Here is an 18,693-nt window from a genome sequence, read left to right as displayed (position 1 = left end):
GTAAACTTACATGTATTAATTATCTGTTGCTACCTAACAAACTACCCCAACCCTTGGCAGCTTAAAACAACAAACATTTATGATCTCAGAATTTCTTTGGGTCCAATATCTGAATATTACCCAGCTACACATAGGCTGGCTCAAAGTCTCTCATGAGACTGCTGTCATTCTGCCACCAGGGCTGCAATTCCATCTGATGGCTCAAGTCGGGGAGGATCCACTTCCAAGCTCACTCACGTGGGTGTTGGCAGGAGCCAGTTCCCTGCAGGATATGGGATTGAAGGGCTCAAGTCTTCACTGTCTACCGGCTGGAGGCCTTCCTCAATTCCTTGCCACATTTGTGTTTCCATATAGGAGCTTGCAACATGGCCCCTGGCTCTCATCAGAGGGAGCAAGCAAGCAAGACTGAAAGAGAACACCCAGGCTAGAAGCCGCAAACTTGGTCATCTGACCTCTGAGTTGACATCCCATAAACTTTACCAGCCCACACTCAGGGGGAGGGGATTACACAAGGAAATGAACAGAGGCAGGAGGAATCATTGGCGGCAATCTTAGAGGCAAAATATAATTTGCAAATGCACATGAAAAAATCTGCATGATCGTTGATTATCTTTGGGTACATTAAAAATGATCTTTCTGTTTTCTCTTTGCATTACTGTTCATGTCTAATGAATAATTACTACTGCTGTGACTGCTATCATCATTTGAATCTCTGTTGCTAACCTATCTCTAACTGTGACAGCCCCTCACTTGACATTGCTTAATTTCTTTACCTTTTTCCATGAGCAAGTTGATATAAACCTGTCTAGACTTTAGAAAGAGTGAATAAATTATCTGCCATAATTGGATTTTGTTCCATATTTGACCCAACGGGAAGCTACAGCTAGGTTTCCAAGATATGTACAAAAATAATCAGGATGAAATTTGTTCAGCTAATTTTTGCATTCTCTGACAAAGAGCTCCACCCTATCAGACGTGGAAATTATCTTCAAACCTTATGCCTTGTGCATTTACTGCCCATCAGTTTGGCAAGCCTGTCACACTGAAATATAATACAGAAGTGCCCTTGGTGTAATCACTCCCCTCTGTTGAAGTGGCAACAAATAGTTACAGGTCACCCTTGTGACACAGATGGGGACAGCAAATGATTTTTCTCAGTCACTCACTATTGTTATATTCAAGGGCAAATTGAGCTGTTTTTTTCTTTACAGTAGAGGATAATGGGAAAACATAAATGGGGTTCATGATCTTCCCATTATAGGAAACTTAAAGAGAAATGTTCACCATTAAACCACATAATAAGCACAACTTTATTATTCCTCAAATTAATTCCATCAGCAAGTGCTAAATAAGCACCTACTGGGTGTCCATAATCCCCTTTTTCTCATATAAATATCTTACCCTACCAGTTTCATTTTTTTTTATCAAAGTTCCATGATTCTTACAATATGCTAGTTTAAGAAGCTTGCCTTTTAATTTCTCATTTACCTTTGAAGCAAACCGTTACCTTCAAAAACACCCCTCCTCTACCTTCCTCTCCTTTATCTCTGCAAAACATCTTCAAAATTATATCTTGGCTAATGAATGGCTGAACCAGTCATATAAACCTCCTGCTGACTCCATAACCCCCTGTCCAGTTCACCTGGACAGCTCTGCATGAGTAAAAGAAATTGCAATCACTTTATATCAGGCCCTATGAGATGACTGGCCATTTCCCCACTTACTTTCCCACTTAATCCAAACTGTCACCTGTGATGTAGGGATTATAATTGAGCCTGGACTCCTGGTTTCTTAAAGAAAAACAACAAAACCCAAAAGGAATTCATGGCCACCTCAGAAAACAGTTTGGCCGTCTCTTACAAAGCTAAAGATAGTCTTAACATTTGATCTGGTAATTACACTGCTTCATATTTACTGAAATTAGTTGAAAACTCGTGTTCACACAAAAACCTGCACATGAATGTTTACATCAGCTTTATTCACAAGTGCCAAAACTTGGAAAAACCAAGATGTCCTTTAGTAGGTGAACGGACAAATAACCTGTGGTCTATCCAGACAATGGAATACTATTCAGCAGTAAAAATAAATGAGTTGTTAAGCCATGAAAAGACATGCAGAAACCTTAAATGACTATTAAGTGAGTGAAGTCAATCCAAGAAGGCTTCATACTATATGATTCCAACTACTATATGACATTCTGCAAAAGGCAAAACTATGGAGCAGTAAAAGATCGGTGGTTACCAGAGGTTAGGAAGAGGGAGGAATGAATGGGCTGAGTGCAGAGGATTTTTAGGGCAGTGAAATAAATTAGTATGATAATGTAATGATGGATGCAAATCATAATACATTTTTTCAAACCCAGAGAATATACAATGACAAGAGGGATTGACCCTATATAGACTATGGATTTGGGATGATCGTAATGTTTCAGTGAAGGTTCATCAATTTTAACAATTTTACCACTCCCGTGGGGATGTGGATGGGCTGGGGAGAGGTATGGGGAATATATGGGAACTCTGTACTTTTTGCTCAATTTTCCTATGAACCTAAACTCGTCTAAAAAAAAGTCTACTATAATAATATTTTTTTTAAAAAAAGGTGACTCAGTCAGTTAAGCATCTGTCTCTTGATTTCAGTTGAGGTCATGGTCTCATGGTTCATGAGATTGAGCCCCACATTGGGCTCTGGGCTGACAGCATGGAGCCTGCTTGGGATTCTCTCTCTCTCCCTTTCTCTGCCCCTCCCCTGCTCTCTGTTTCTCAAAATAAATAAATAAACTTAAAAAATAAAATAAAAAAGGAAGTCATTGTACTAGTCTTTGAGATTCCCGATAATAATAACCTTTAGTCACATTCTATCTTCCTTATAGCCAAGGAGAGAGACAGGGAGGAAAGGAAAGGAAAAAGGAAGGGAAGGGAAGGCAAGAGAAGGCAAGGGAAAGGTCAGAGAAAGGAAAAGAAGAAAAGTGAGATAATGTAAGAAAAAAAAATCTTGTTGATATTAAGACACTTTTTCTCCAACCCAAATGTCAACAATTGTGGATTAACAATATGTGGTGTAAACATACAATGATATTTTATTTAGCCTTAAAAAGGAAGGAAATTCTGACACATGGCACAGCATAGACGGCCTTGAAGATGTTATGTTAAATGAAATAAGCCAGTTACAAAAGGACAAATACTATATTCTTCTGCTTACAGGAGGTGCCTAGAATAGTCAAATTGATAGACAGAAAGTAGACTGTTGGTTGCCAAGAGCCAGGAGGGGGCAGAGGGAGATGGGTAGTTAGTGTTTAATGGGTACATAATTTCAGGTGGGGAAGATGAAAAAGTTCTAGAGATGGATGGCAGTGATGGTTGCACAACTGTGTGGATGTACTCACTGCCAGTGAAGTATGCACTTAAAATGGTTAAAAGGGTCATTTTTATGTTATGTATATATAACCACCATCAGAAAGACACCTTTTCTTCATAGGAGATAGAATATCTTTAATATATTCCATTTCAAAGGTGAAATGCATCTCAGTCTCACAAAAAAAACCCTGAGGCACCACATTTTTTTTAATCAACCAATCACCAAAGTTCTCCCTATCCCTTCAATGCCATTTTGGCTCATAGGTCAGAGTTGCTAGAAAGAAGGAGACAGGGAGACAGCCATGAGGGGATCGCTCCATTACACAACACAGAGCCCCTGAGCATTCACTGGGAAATTTTTAAAGAATACTATTGGGGCACCTGGGTGGGTCAGTAGGTTAAGTGTCCGACTTCCACTCAGGTCATGAAATCACGATTTGTGAGTTTGAGCCCCCTGTCGGGCTCTGTGCTGACAGCTCAGAGCCTGGAGCCTGCTTTGAATTCTGTGGCTCCCTCTCTCTCTGCCCCTCCCCCACTCGCTCTTTTTCTCTCTCTCTCTCTCTCTCTCAAGAACAAATAAACATTAAAAAAATTTTAAAGAATATTTATGGTTTCAAATTTCCATTCACCAACTCTCTCCTCACATACCTATCTCGACTCAGTTTACCATTTTATACCTTCCTCATTGCAAGCTTTCCAAACAGCTCTGTGGCACCGTGGTCTCTTTGTTACCTTCTGCCAAAACAAACAACAGTCCTGTGTTTAAAAGGGTACAACCTTTTATTCTTTGGAGCTAGCAGCATGTGTCCTAAAGGAACATTCTAGGCTTAATGCTACAGGCCAAACAGCAATCTTTTTGATCTTTCTCAGGTGAACCTGCTTAGAGTTCAAAGGATCTTGAAAAAAGGGAGCTTATACCTTTGTCATTCATTTCTCAAGTTCAATGCTGCTAACATTGCAAAACGGCCACAGTTCCCCTAAATAATTACAAAAGAACACAGTACTACCTGCAGAGTAATGTGTCGTTCAAATGAAGTCCCACATCCTTTGTTAATGTTTACTTTTTTCCTCTTCCAAGTTGTATTTCTCGGCAGACATTTTCTATTTTTCCCTTTAGCCTATATGATCTGGCCTCTAGCTAGTGCTTCAACTTCATGGCCTGCCAGTCCATTTTCTTTGCTAATGAAGCTTTAGCAACACTGAGGGCTTTTGGTGCCTCAGATGAGTTGATCCTGTTCATATCTTCAGTCTCAGGGCCTTCGCACGTGCCTAACCCCCATGCCTACATTTCTCCTTCTTATGTGACCTTCAATGAGGGCTCAGTTAATGAGGTTTCCATAGAGGCTGTCTTCTCTTCACGTCACCCAGCTCCCACCAGTTTTCTCCCAGAGTGTCATACATTTTCCCCAGCACTTGTCATAACTTGTAATCCTATATTTGTGTGCTCACTTCACACCTTGCTCCCACACGAGTTATAAAATCCATTAACATGAGGACAATGTTTATCAAGTTCACAACTGTGTACTCAGTGCCAGATACACAGTTGAGCTCAAACGGTGGAATGAAGGGAAGAAAGGAGAGAGAAATGAGGGAAGGGAATTAAGGAAATGTCTGACCCAAGTGCATCTTCAGTACTGTGTCAAGGCTAATGTGCATTGAGAAGGGGCAGTGGGCACCAAACGGTCCTGGAGACCAATACTAGAGGATTAGTAACGCTATTGAAATCTTCAGGATCCCCTTCTCCTCTTGCCCTGCCCCCGAGAACTCTTCTTCGTGGAAGATAGCAGGAAAATGAAGGATGTCAATTTGGAGTATGTGTTCCTGGCAAGAAGAGAGCATGTAGAACCCATGGAGCAATCTTTATGCTGATTTCCCTGATCCCTGATTCTCCCAGAGTTCACTACCAATGGCCTGCCATGATTTCCTTTCAAGAAATGAGTTCGCTCAAAAACACAGGTGAATCCAATCAGGAGGATGAGCAACTAGTTCTGTAGTGTCATTGTGGACAATAGATTGGCCATTTCACAACAGCAGACGAGCACCTCTCTTTTAAAAGCCGTGACGGTCAGGATGCCTCAGTGGCTTAGTTGGTTAAGTGCCCGACTCTTGATTTTTGCTCAGGTCATGATCTCCGTTTGTTGAGTTCAAGCTCCCTATTTCTGCCCCTCCTCTCCTCATTTCCCACCCCCCTCAAAATAAATAAAATAAACCTTAAAAAAAAACTTTAAAAGACATGACGGTCATCCATGACATCATATGTTGCTTGCAGAAATGAGAAGATCAAACAAAAACCTAGGTTTTTGTCATAGTAAGTCTGGGGAAAGAGTGATTTAAAACAATTTTTTTGTGTCTCCCTCTCTCTCTGCCCCTCCCCCGTTCATGCTCTGTCTCTCTCTGTCCCAAAAATAAATAAACGTTGAAAAAAAAAATAAAATAAAAAATAAAACAATTTTTTTAATGTTTATTTATTCTGAGAGAGAGGCAGACAGAGCATGAGTGGGGGAGGGGCAGAGAGAGAGGGAGACACAGAATCTGAAGCAGGTTCCAGGCTGTGAGATGTCAGCACGGAGCCGGACGCGGGGCATGAACGCACGAACCACGAAATCATAACCTGAGCTGAAGTTGGATGCTCAACCAGCTGAGCCACCCAGGCGCCCCTGGGGAAAGAATGATTTAAAATAACTCTCAAAAATGTAAGCATACCATTAACTAATCCCTTAGAAGTAATGTTTCCATAGTGTTTCAATTATAGTCTTTTCCCATGCGATATGTAAGTTATCCTCAGTAAGTGCTCAGAGAATCCTGTGCTTAACCAAACACCCATAGTATGCTTACTTCACGCCTACAAAGAATGAATTTTTAGTTCATGAAAACCAAGTAGAACTACTTCTGTCGTGGAACAACTGATCAATGGCAGTAGGAGGTGATCTATTGTGCGCTTCTTTTCTGCCTCTGTTCCTACTCAACTTCTAAAATAGTCCTCTAGGGGCGCCTGGGTGGCTCAGTAGGTTAAACATCTGACTCTTGGTTTCAGCTCAGGACATGACCTCATGTTTCGGGGGTGTAGGGCTCTGCCCTGGCATCTCAGAGCCTGCTTGGGATTCTCTCTCTCCCTCTTCTGCCTCTCACCCACTCATGCTGTCTCTGTCTCTCTCAAAATAAATAAATACACCTTTCTAAAATAAAATAAAATAAAATAGTCCAAAAGACAGCTTAGGTGGACAAGAAAATTGGGACAGGACTTGTGATCAAGATTTAAGATTAAGTTGAGAAATATATTTCTAAAATCCATATTGTGTGTTTATCTTCTTTTCGAATACTCTATAATTAACAATGAGACTTGTTTGTAATTTTTTTTACAACTTGGTCTTAACTATGGATTTATTTACATGGAAATTCACAACATATGCCAATTGCTTTGGGCAAGAATTTAGAGATGAGAGGAATTGTTGTGTATGCACTGTGTTCTCATTCATCAAAGACTCATGGAGAGTATTTCGAGTGAAATGTCAACATCAGGCCCTGGGCTGAACCCAGATGTGCCTTTAAAACAAATTCAGAGACTATTTTCCGATAGAACTGTCTCATTACAAACGACAAATTAAGAGACAATAGGGAAGGTTATATCTGCCTCGTTTACAGTAAAACCTCTAACTGTGGGGACCACACTGCGAATGGAAGAGCCTTGAACTAGACTAGCGTGGTCTCAGGGAGTGGTGGGAAACTGAGGCTGCAGCCCCTCTGTGCTAAGGGGACACACTCATATCTTGTACGTGTGGCAGCTGTACATGTCCTGTGTAGGTGAGGAAGGTCACAGAGCTGGGAATCTGAGTAGCAGTTGGCCTTCCCAATGAGGCACAGCTGCTCTGCATGTGGTCCTATATCCGTCCACCTAAACAACTAGGCAAACGGTGTTAATGTAAAGCCTACGGGGTCTCTGGAGCCTAAATGCCATTTAGAACCTGTAACTACTGCTGGGCTGCTGAAAATATGTTAACTGAAGTCTATTTTATTCAGAAATGCTTAAAACAAACAAACAAAAATCAGAAATGCTTTATACTAATTTTTAAAAAATTTTTTTAACATTTATTTATTTTTGAGAGAGAGAGAGAGAGACAGAGCATGAATGGGGGAGGGGCAGAGAGAGAGGGAGACACAGAATTGGAAGCAGGCTCCAGGCTCTGAGCCATCAGCCCAGAGCCCGACGCGGGGCTCGAACTCACGGACGCGAGATCGTGACCTGAGCTGAAGTCGGACGCTCAACCGACTGAGCCACCCAGGCGCCCCTATACTAATTTTTTCGATCTCAAAAATAATATCTACCCTTCACAGGAAGATGTTCTTATAAGAGAAACCGCGTGCACGGCTTTCCAGATTGTGCACTACAGGTTCCAAGGGATACCAATTACACTGTAATTCATGTGAATGTCTTACAGAGTTTTTTCATTGCCTAGCTCTGGGGGACAAAAGTTACGCTGCATTCTATATGAGTGACAACCTCTGGAGTTGTACAGTGCACATCCTACACAACCACATATGGTGGCACTGACCTATACCGCAGTCTTAAGTTTGTTAGTTCCAAAATGAACCTAGTAGAGAAGGCAAGGATTTGATAGTCAGTGCTAGTGATGGACTGCCCCATATGTCCTTGGCTCCTCTAAGTTCGACAGTCCCTGACAATACACCAACTCAGGAATCACAGTCTCTTATCCTCTCCCCGAGTCTTCTCTTTGGCACCACAGGAGATTTGCAGGCACGATCAAGATAAATGGATAAAGAAATGCCCCAGCCTTCGCTCTGATGTTTCCCAGAGGTTCCCCAGGAGAATTCGGCCCCACTGCCTACAGCTATTTTATGTCAACTTTGTAACTTTTTGTCCTTTCCTGTCTCACTTTTTCCTCTTCTTTGTGTTTCCAGGAAGTGTCTCTCCCAAAAAACTACCTGAACCCAAGTCTCTGGGTCAGGGTCTATTTTACAAGAAACCCAGACTGAGACAGATGCTTTTAGAAACAAATGCCATTAGCTGATTTTGTAACTTGAGTGCTGACCCAGGGCTAAATATTTGTTGAGTGAATGAACGAATGATTCTTGCATGAGGCCGTGGGCTGCCTCCGTTGATCAGGAAGGTGGGAAGGAAGAACAAGTGAAACACTGAGTTCTCGTACCTCAGACTGCACGTGTGGCAATGTGACAAAAAACTGCCCTTCACGAATGCAACAAAGCATACCCCATTCCAGATGCAAATTCGTGGGGTTTTAGACAGCAGTGATAACATTCATATTGTAACTTTGAGTGAGGAGAAGTATAAGAACCTTTGTGTTTATGCCAACAATGTCTCCTCTACCCCTCAAATTCTCTTCAAGCTCTTAATTAAAAAAAAAAAAAACCCTGCAAATATCCCCATTCTGATTTTGGACACAAAGCGTTGAGATAATCTGTCTTTGGAAAAATTATGACAGCACCTGCTTCCTAACCAGAGAAAGATATGAGGCTCTGAGGACAGGGAATTATAAATCCGTTTCTTTGTTCTTTAGCATCACTCCTTTATCTCTGAGCCTCAACAAGGCATTTTCTGTCTCTCTCTAATGCAAGGAGGAATATATTTGCAAAGAGTGTGAAATTAACACAGGGCATGCACAATCTCAGTAAATAAATGTGAAGACCTTGTGGTTGTGCATCACTGCCTTCATTCAATTACTAAAATGTTTAAAACGCTATTTGCATTGTACAACCTACCCTTCTAATTTGTGGGAGAACTAAAACAAACAAACAAACAAACAAAAAACTGGCAAATAAGAAAAGCTTGAAATTCTCCCCTTCCACCAAGGTAGTCAGCCAATATAGAAGCTGCAGAATCTGTTCTCCAGGATTCTCGTTTCCATCTCAGGGCCCTTTTAGTCCTGCTCGTCGATACACTTTCCCACCTTCTAGTACCATAGTCTTCCTCTTTGCTGCCAACTGTCTCAAGTGTTAGCTGACAGCTAAGGTAGGAAGAAAATGTTACAAAAGCCCTGACTTTGCCTGACTGTGCAGGCGGACACTGCTAATCTAGTGCTGAAACACCATCAGGCCCTTTAAAGCAACCGCCAGCAGAGACCAGAGCTGGTACAAGAAAGTCATTTCTTCAGTGCAACTATCCTGAACTCCTACTGCATTCTAAGCACTGGTCTGACCAGGAATATAAAATGAAAAGCAATGTCTTTGATGACATGGTACGCTGATGAACACAACAGACAATATCCTAGCTCGTCCTGGGCTATCGGCATTTTAGTAAGTTCTCGTAAAAACAGAAAACTCTGGAAATCCAAAAAGATGAAGCTTCAGGAATAAACAGTATAGGTATTTTTGGCCGCAAGCTCCATCAAATAACTCTTCTTGATATTTTCATGTAAGCTTCCAGCTGTAAGGCCAGGAATTCTAGCATTGCATCATTAGGTCAACTTTTTTTTTTTTTTTCAGAGAGAGAGTGAGAATTGGGGAGAGGCAGAGACATGTGGCTCTGTGTTGACAGTGGTGAACCTGACACAGGGCTCAAACTCATGAACCCATGAGCTCATGACCCGAGCCAAAGTCAGACGTTCAATGAACTGAGCCACCCAGGTGCCCCAAATTATCTCATTTTTGATAAAAATTCAGAGAGAGGGGAACAAGGGAAATAAACTAGGTAGAGTGTTCCTTTCTCCTCTTCTTTCCAACATGCTGCATGATTATTTTGTGCTAGGTTCTAAATTAGATATGGGGATACACGTATGATTGGGTTTCATTTTCTGCCATTGTAATGCTCCTGGCACAACGAGGGGTACGGAAACATATATAGATGAACTCAGAGTAGTGCTGTGAACCACCAGGGCCCGAGCTCACTCTATTAGCAAACCAAGCCCACCCTTGAGTGTAATTGATCCACTGTGGAACTGTTGCACCAAATGCTCTCAAAATAGCAAACTACTAGCATCAACACCACCACACACCAAACAATGCCATCTTTAAAGTAATTGACATTTTCTTTTCTCTAAAATTTTTTTTCAATGTTTATTTATTTTTGGGACAGAGAGAGACAGAGCATGAACGGGGGAGGAGCAGAGAGAGAGGGAGACACAGAATCGGAAACAGGCTCCAGGCTCTGAGCCATCAGCCCAGAGCCTGACGCGGGGCTCGAACTCACGGACCGCGAGATCGTGACCTGGCTGAAGTCAGATGCTTAACCGACTGCGCCACCCAGGCGCCCCTCTTTTCTCTAGATCTAAGAAACACCCAGAAGACAGAAAGTTAAAACCTGTCCTGGTCCCTGATTTCAAACTAAATTACAAAGCTATAGTAACAAAAACAATGTGAGATTGGTATCAAAACATGTAGATCAGGCGAAGATGGCGGCTTAGGAGGACGCTGGGCTCACCGTACGTCCTGCTGATCACTTAGATTCCATCTACACCTGCCTAAATAACCCAGAAAACCACCAGAGGATTAGCAGAACAGAGTCGCCGGAGCCAAACGCAGACGAGAGGCCCACGGAAGAGGGTAGGAAGGGCGGCGAGGCGGTGCGCGCTCCACGGACTGGCGGGAGGGAGCTGGGGCGGAGGGGCGGCTCGCCGGCCAAGCAGAGCCCCCGAGTCTGGCTTGCAAAAGCGGAGGGGCCGGGCGGACTGTGTTCCGACAGCAAGCGCGACTTAGCGTCTGGGAGGTCATAAATTAACAGCTCTGCTCGGAAAGCGGGAAGGCTGGAGGACAAAGGGAGGGAGAGCTGCTGAGCCCCCTGACAACAGAGCTCAGTTTGGTGGGGAACAAAGGCGCTCGCCAGCGCCATTTCCCCCGCCCATCCCCCAGCCGAAATCCCAAAGGGAACCGGTTCCTGCCAGGGAACTTGCTCGCTCCGCGCAAACACCCAACTCTGCGCTTCGGCGGAGCCAAACCTCCGGCAGCGGATCTGACTCCCTCCCGCTGCCACAGGGCCCCTCCTGAAGTGGATCACCTAAGGAGAAGCGATCTAAGCCTGCCCCTCCTGCCCCCGAGCACCTTGCCTACCCACCCCAGCTAATACGCCAGATCCCCAGCATCACAAGCCTGGCAGGGTGCAAGTAGCCCAGACGAGCCACACCACCCCACAGTGAATCCCGCCCCTAGGAGAGGGGAAGAGAAGGCACACACCAGTCTGACTGTGGCCCCAGCGGTGGGCTGGGGGCAGACATCAGGTCTGACTGCGGCCCCACCCACCAACTCCAGGTATACACCACAGCACAGGGGAAGTGCCCTGCAGGTCCTCACCACGCCAGGGACTATCCAAAATGACCAAGCGGAAGAACTCCCCTCAGAAGAATCTCCAGGAAATAACAACAGCTAATGAGCTGATCAAAAAGGATTTAAATAATATAACAGAAAGTGAATTTAGAATAATAGTCATAAAATTAATCGCTGGGCTTGAAAACAGTATACAGGACAGCAGAGAATCTCTTGCTACAGAGATCAAGGGACTAAGGAACAGTCACGAGGAGCTGAAAAACGCTTTAAACGATATGCATAACAAAATGGAAACCACCACAGCTCGGCTTGAAGAGGCAGAGGAGAGAATAGGTGAACTAGAAGATAAAGTTATGGAAAAAGAGGAAGCTGAGAAAAAGATAAAAAAATCCAGGAGTATGAGGGGAAAATTAGAGAACTAAGTGATACACTAAAAAGAAATAATATACGCATAATTGGTATCCCAGAGGAGGAAGAGAGAGGGAAAGGTGCTGAAGGGGTACTTGAAGAAATCATAGCTGAGAACTTCCCTGAACTGGGGAAGGAAAAAGGCATTGAAATCCAAGAGGCACAGAGAACTCCCTTCAGACGTAACTTGAATCGATCTTCTGCACGACATATCATAGTGAAACTGGCAAAATACAAGGATAAAGAGAAAATTCTGAAAGCAGCAAGGGGTAAACGTGCCCTCACATATAAAGGGAGACCTATAAGACTCGTGACTGATCTCTCTTTTGAAACTTGGCAGGCCAGAAAGAATTGGCAAGAGATTTTCAGGGTGCTAGACAGAAAAAATATGCAGCCAAGAATCCTTTATCCAGCAAGTCTGTCATTTCGAATAGAAGGAGAGATAAAGGTCTTCCCAAACAAACAAAAACTGAAGGAATTTGTCACCACTAAACCAGCCCTACAAGAGATCCTAAGGGGGACCCTGTGAGACAAAGTCCCAGAGACATCACTATAAGCATAAAACATACAGACATCACAATGACTCTAAACCCGTATCTTTCTATAATAACACTGAATGCAAATGGATTAAATGCGCCAACCAAAAGACATAGGGTATCAGAATGGATAAAAAAACAAGACCCATCTATTTGCTGTCTACAAGAGACTCATTTTAGACCTGAAGACACCTTTAGATTGAGAGTGAGGGGATGGAGAACTATTTATCATGCGACTGGAAGCCAAAAGAAAGCTGGAGTAGCCATACTTATATCAGACAAACTAGACTTTAAATTAAAGGCTGTAACAAGAGATGAAGAAGGACATTATATAATAGTTACAGGGTCTATCCATCAGGAAGAGCTAACAATTATCAATGTCTATGCACCGAATACCGGAGCCCCCAAATATATAAAACAATTACTCATAAACATAAGCAACCTTATTGATAAGAATGTGGTAATTGCAGGGGACTTTAATACACCACTTACAGAAATGGATAGATCATCTAGACACACGGTCAATAAAGAAACAAGGGCCCTGAATGAGACATTGGATCAGATGGACTTGACAGATATATTTAGAACTCTGCATCCCAAAGCAACAGAATATACTTTCTTCTCGAGTGCACATGGAACATTCTCCAAGATAGATCATATACTGGGTCACAAAACAGCCCTTCATAAGTTTACAAGAATTGAAATTATACCATGCTTACTTTCAGACCACAATGCTATGAAGCTTGAAATCAACCACAGAAAAAAGTCTGGAAAACCTCCAAAAGCATGGAGGTTAAAGAACACCCTACTAAAGAATGAGTGGGTCAACCAGGCAATTAGAGAAGAAATTAAAAAATATATGGAAACAAACGAAAATGAAAATACAACAATCCAAACGCTTTGGGACGCAGCAAAGGCAGTCCTGAGAGGAAAATACATTGCCATCCAGGCCTATCTCAAGAAACAAGAAAAATCCCAAATACAAAATCTAACAGCACACCTAAAGGAACTAGAAGCAGAACAGCAAAGGCAGCCTAAACCCAGCAGAAGAAGAGAAATAATAAAGATCAGAGCAGAAATAAACAATATAGAAACTAAAAAAACTGTAGAGCAGATCAACGAAACCAAGAGTTGGTTTTTTGAAAAAATAAACAAAATTGACAAACCTCTAGCCAGGCTTCTCAAAAAGAAAAGGGAGATGACCCAAATAGATAAAATCATGAATGAAAATGGAATTGTTACAACCAATCCCTCAGAGATACAAACAATTATCAGGGAATACTATGAAAACTTATATGCCAACAAATTGGACAACCTGGAAGAAATGGACGAATTCCTGAACACCCACACGCTTCCAAAACTCAATCAGGAGGAAATAGAAAGCTTGAACAGACCCATAACCAGCGAAGAAATTGAATCGGTTATCAAAAATCTCCCAACAAATAAGAGTCCAGGACCAGATGGCTTCCCAGGGGAGTTCTACCAGACGTTTAAAGCAGAGATCATACCTATCCTTCTCAAGCTATTCCAAGAAATAGAAAGGGAAGGAAAACTTCCAGACTCATTCTATGAAGCCAGTATTACTTTGATTCCTAAACCAGACAGAGACCCAGTAAAAAAAGAGAACTACAGGCCAATATCCCTGATGAATATGGATGCAAAAATTCTCAATAAGATACTAGCAAATCGAATTCAACGGCATATAAAAAGAATTATTCACCATGATCAAGTGGGATTCATTCCTGGGATGCAGGGCTGGTTCAACATTCGCAAATCAATCAACGTGATACATCACATTAACAAAAAAAGAGAGAAGAACCATATGATCCTGTCAATCGATGCAGAAAAGGCCTTCGACAAAATCCAGCACCCTTTCTTAATAAAAACCCTTGAGAAAGTCGGGATAGAAGGAACATACTTAAAGATCATAAAAGCCATTTATGAAAAGCCCACAGCTAACATCATCCTCAACGGGGAAAAACTGAAAGCTTTTTCCCTGAGATCAGGAACACGACAAGGATGCCCACTCTCACCGCTGCTGTTTAACATAGTGCTGGAAGTTCTAGCATCAGCAATCAGACAACAAAAGGAAATCAAAGGCATCAAAATTGGCAAAGATGAAGTCAAGCTTTCGCTTTTTGCAGATGACATGATATTATACATGGAAAATCCGATAGACTCCACCAAAAGTCTGCTAGAACTGATACAGGAATTCAGCAAAGTTGCAGGATACAAAATCAATGTACAGAAATCAGTTGCATTCTTATACACTAACAATGAAGCAACAGAAAGACAAATAAAGAAACTGATCCCATTCACAATTGCACCAAGAAGCATAAAATACCTAGGAATAAATCTAACCAAAGATGTAAAGGATCTGTATGCTGAAAACTATAGAAAGCTGCTGAAGGAAATTGAAGAAGATTTAAAGAAATGGAAAGACATTCCCTGCTCATGGATTGGAAAAATAAATATTGTCAAAATGTCAATACTACCCAAAGCTATCTACACATTCAATGCAATCCCAATCAAAATTGCACCAGCATTCTTCTCGAAACTAGAACAAGCAATCCTAAAATTCATATGGAACCACAAAAGGCCCCGAATAGCCAAAGGAATTTTGAAGAAGAAGACCAAAGCAGGAGGCATCACAATCCCAGACTTTAGCCTCTACTACAAAGCTGTCATCATCAAGACAGCATGGTATTGGCACCAAAACAGACACATAGACCAATGGAATAGAATAGAAACCCCAGAACTAGACCCACAAACGTATGGCCAACTCATCTTTGACAAAGCAGGAAAGAACATCCAATGGAAAAAAGACAGCCTCTTTAACAAATGGTGCTGGGAGAACTGGACAGCAACATGCAGAAGGTTGAAACTAGACCACTTTCTCACACCATTCACAAAAATAAACTCAAAATGGATAAAGGACCTGAATGTGAGACAGGAAACCATCAAAACCTTAGAGGAGAAAGCAGGAAAAGACCTCTCTGACCTCAGCCATAGCAATCTCTTACTCGACACGTCCCCAAAGGCAAGGGAATTAAAAGCAAAAGTGAATTACTGGGACCTTATGAAGATAAAAAGCTTCTGCACAGCAAAGGAAACAACCAACAAAACTAAAAGGCAACCAACGGAATGGGAAAAGATATTCGCAAATGACATATCGGACAAAGGGCTAGTATCCAAAATCTATAAAGAGCTCACCAAACTCCACACCCGAAAAACAAATAACCCAGTGAAGAAATGGGCAGAAAACATGAATAGACACTTCTCTAAAGAAGACATCCGGATGGCCAACAGGCACATGAAAAGATGTTCAGCGTCGCTCCTTATCAGGGAAATACAAATCAAAACCACACTCAGGTATCACCTCACGCCAGTCAGAGTGGCCAAAATGAACAAATCAGGAGACTATAGATGCTGGAGAGGATGTGGAGAAACGGGAACCCTCTTGCACTGTTGGTGGGAATGCAAATTGGTGCAGCCGCTCTGGAAAGCAGTGTGGAGGTTCCTCAGAAAATTAAAAATAGACCTACCCTATGACCCAGCAATAGCACTGCTAGGAATTTATCCAAGGGATACAGGAGCACTGATGCATAGGGCCACTTGTACCCCAATGTTCATAGCAGCACTCTCAACAATAGCCAAATTATGGAAAGAGCCTAAATGTCCATCAACTGATGAATGGATAAAGAAATTGTGGTTTATATACACAATGGAATATTACATGGCAATGAGAAAAAATGAAATATGGCCTTTTGTAGCAACGTGGATGGAACTGGAGAGTGTGATGCTAAGTGAAATAAGCCATACAGAGAAAGACAGATACCATATGGTCTCACTCTTATGTGGATCCTGAGAAACTTAACAGGAACCCATGGGGGAGGGGAAGGAAAAAAAAAAAAAAAGAAGTTAGAATGGGAGAGAGCCAAAGCATAAGAGACTGTTAAAAACTGAGAACAAACTGAGGGTTGATGGGGGGTGGGAGGGAGGAGAGAGTGGGTGATGGGTATTGAGGAGGGCACCTTTTGGGATGAGCACTGGGTGTTGTATGGAAACCAATTTGTCAATAAATTTCAGAAAAAAAAAAAACAAAAAAAAAAAACAAAACAAAAAACCATGTAGATCAATGGAACAGAATAGAGGGCCCAGAAATAAATTCATGCTTACATGGGTCAGTTAATTTACAACAAGGGAATCAAGAATATACAATGAGGGAAAGAAGGAGCCTCTGCAACAAATAGTGTTGGGAAAACTGGACAGCCACATGCAAAAAAAAAAAAAAAAAAAAAAAAAAAGGAAACTGGACCGCTCCTTTACACCATACCCCAAAATTAACTCAAAATGGATTAAAGACTTAAATGGAAGTCCTGAAACCATGAAACTCCTAGAAGAAAACACAGGTGGTAAGCTCCTTGACATAGGTCTTGGCAATGATTTTTTAAAATCTGATCCCAAGGGGCGCCTGGGTGGCGCAGTTGGTTAAGCGTCCGACTTCAGCCAGGTCACGATCTTGCGGTCCGTGAGTTCGAGCCCCGAGTCGGGCTCTGGGCTGATGGCTCAGAGCCTGGAGCCTGTTTCCGATTCTGTGTCTCCCTCTCTCTCTGCCCCTCCCCCGTTCATGCTCTGTCTCTCTCTGTCCCAAAAATAAATAAACGTTGAAAAAAAAAATTAAAAAAAAATAAAATAAAATAAAATCTGATCCCAAAAGCAAAAATAAGTAAGTAGAACTACCTCAAACTAAAAGGCTTCTTCATAGCAAAGAAAACCATCAACAAAATGGAAAAACAATCTACTGAATCAAAATATGTGATAAGGGACTGGTATCCAAAATATATAAAGACCTCATATAACTCAATAGAAAAAAAAAAACCTGGTTAAACAATGGGCAGAAGATCTGAACAAACTTTTTTAAAAGGGACTACCCATGGGGCGCCTGGGTGGCTCAGTTGGGTGAACATCCAACTTTGGCTCAGGTCATGATCTTACAGTTCATGAGTTTGAGCCCCCCCATCAGGATCTCTGCTCTCAGCGCAGAGCCCACTTCAGATCCTCTGTCTCCCTCGCTCTGCCCCTCCTCTATTTGTGCTCTCTCTAAAATAAATAAAACATTAAAAAAGAAGAAGACCACAGATATCCAACAGGTATGTGAAAAGATGCTCTACATCATTAATCATCAGCAAAAATGGATTTCAAAACCAAATGAGGTATCACCTCACACCTATCAGAATGGCTAATATCAAAAAGACTAAAACTGTGGGGTGCCTGGGTGGCTCAGTCGGTTGAACGTCCGACTTTGGCTCAGGTCATGATCTCACAGTTTGCGAGTTGGAGTCCTGCATCAAGCTCTGTGCTGACAGCTCAAAGCCTGGAGCCTGCTTCGGATTCTGTGTCTCCCTCTCTCTGCTCTTCCCCCAATCACTCTCTGCCTCTCTCTCCTTAAAAAATAAATAAACATTTAAACAATGTTAAAAAAAAAGACTAAAAATAAGTGTTGGTGAGGATATGGAGAAAAGGGTACCCTCATACATTGTTGGTGGGAATATAAATTGGTGCACCCACTATGGAAAACGGTATGGAGTTTCCTCAAAAAAATTCAAAATAGAACCACCCTATGATCAAGGAATTCTGCTTCTGGGTACTTATCTGAAGAAAATAAAACACTAATATGAAAAGATATATGCACCCACAGGAGGAGGGAGGAAGAAAAAGATACATGCACTCCCATATTCATGGCAGCATTATTTATAATAGCCAAGATATCTGAACAACATAAATGTCCACTTATGGATGAATGGATAAAGAATTTATAGTATACACACACACACACACACACACACACACACACATAATGGAATATTATTTAGCCATAAAAAATGAAATCTTGCCATTTGTGACAATAAGGATGGACCTTGAGGGCATTATGCTAAGTGAAATAAGTCAAACAAAGACAAATACAGTATGACCTTTCTTATACATGGGATCTTAATATATATAAAAATAGAAATAAATACATAATCTCATGGATATAGAGAACAAGTCAGTTGTTGGGGTGATGGAAGAAATAGATGGATTATTTTTGTTTTCTTTCTTTTTTTTAATGTTTATTTTATTTTTGAGAGAGAGAGAGAGAGAGAGATTGGGGGGTGGGTGGA

The sequence above is a fragment of the Prionailurus bengalensis genome, chromosome A2 (assembly GCF_016509475.1).
Source record: "Prionailurus bengalensis isolate Pbe53 chromosome A2, Fcat_Pben_1.1_paternal_pri, whole genome shotgun sequence".
Taxonomy (NCBI): Eukaryota; Metazoa; Chordata; class Mammalia; order Carnivora; family Felidae; genus Prionailurus; species Prionailurus bengalensis.
Note: the sequence above shows the minus strand (reverse complement) of the source record.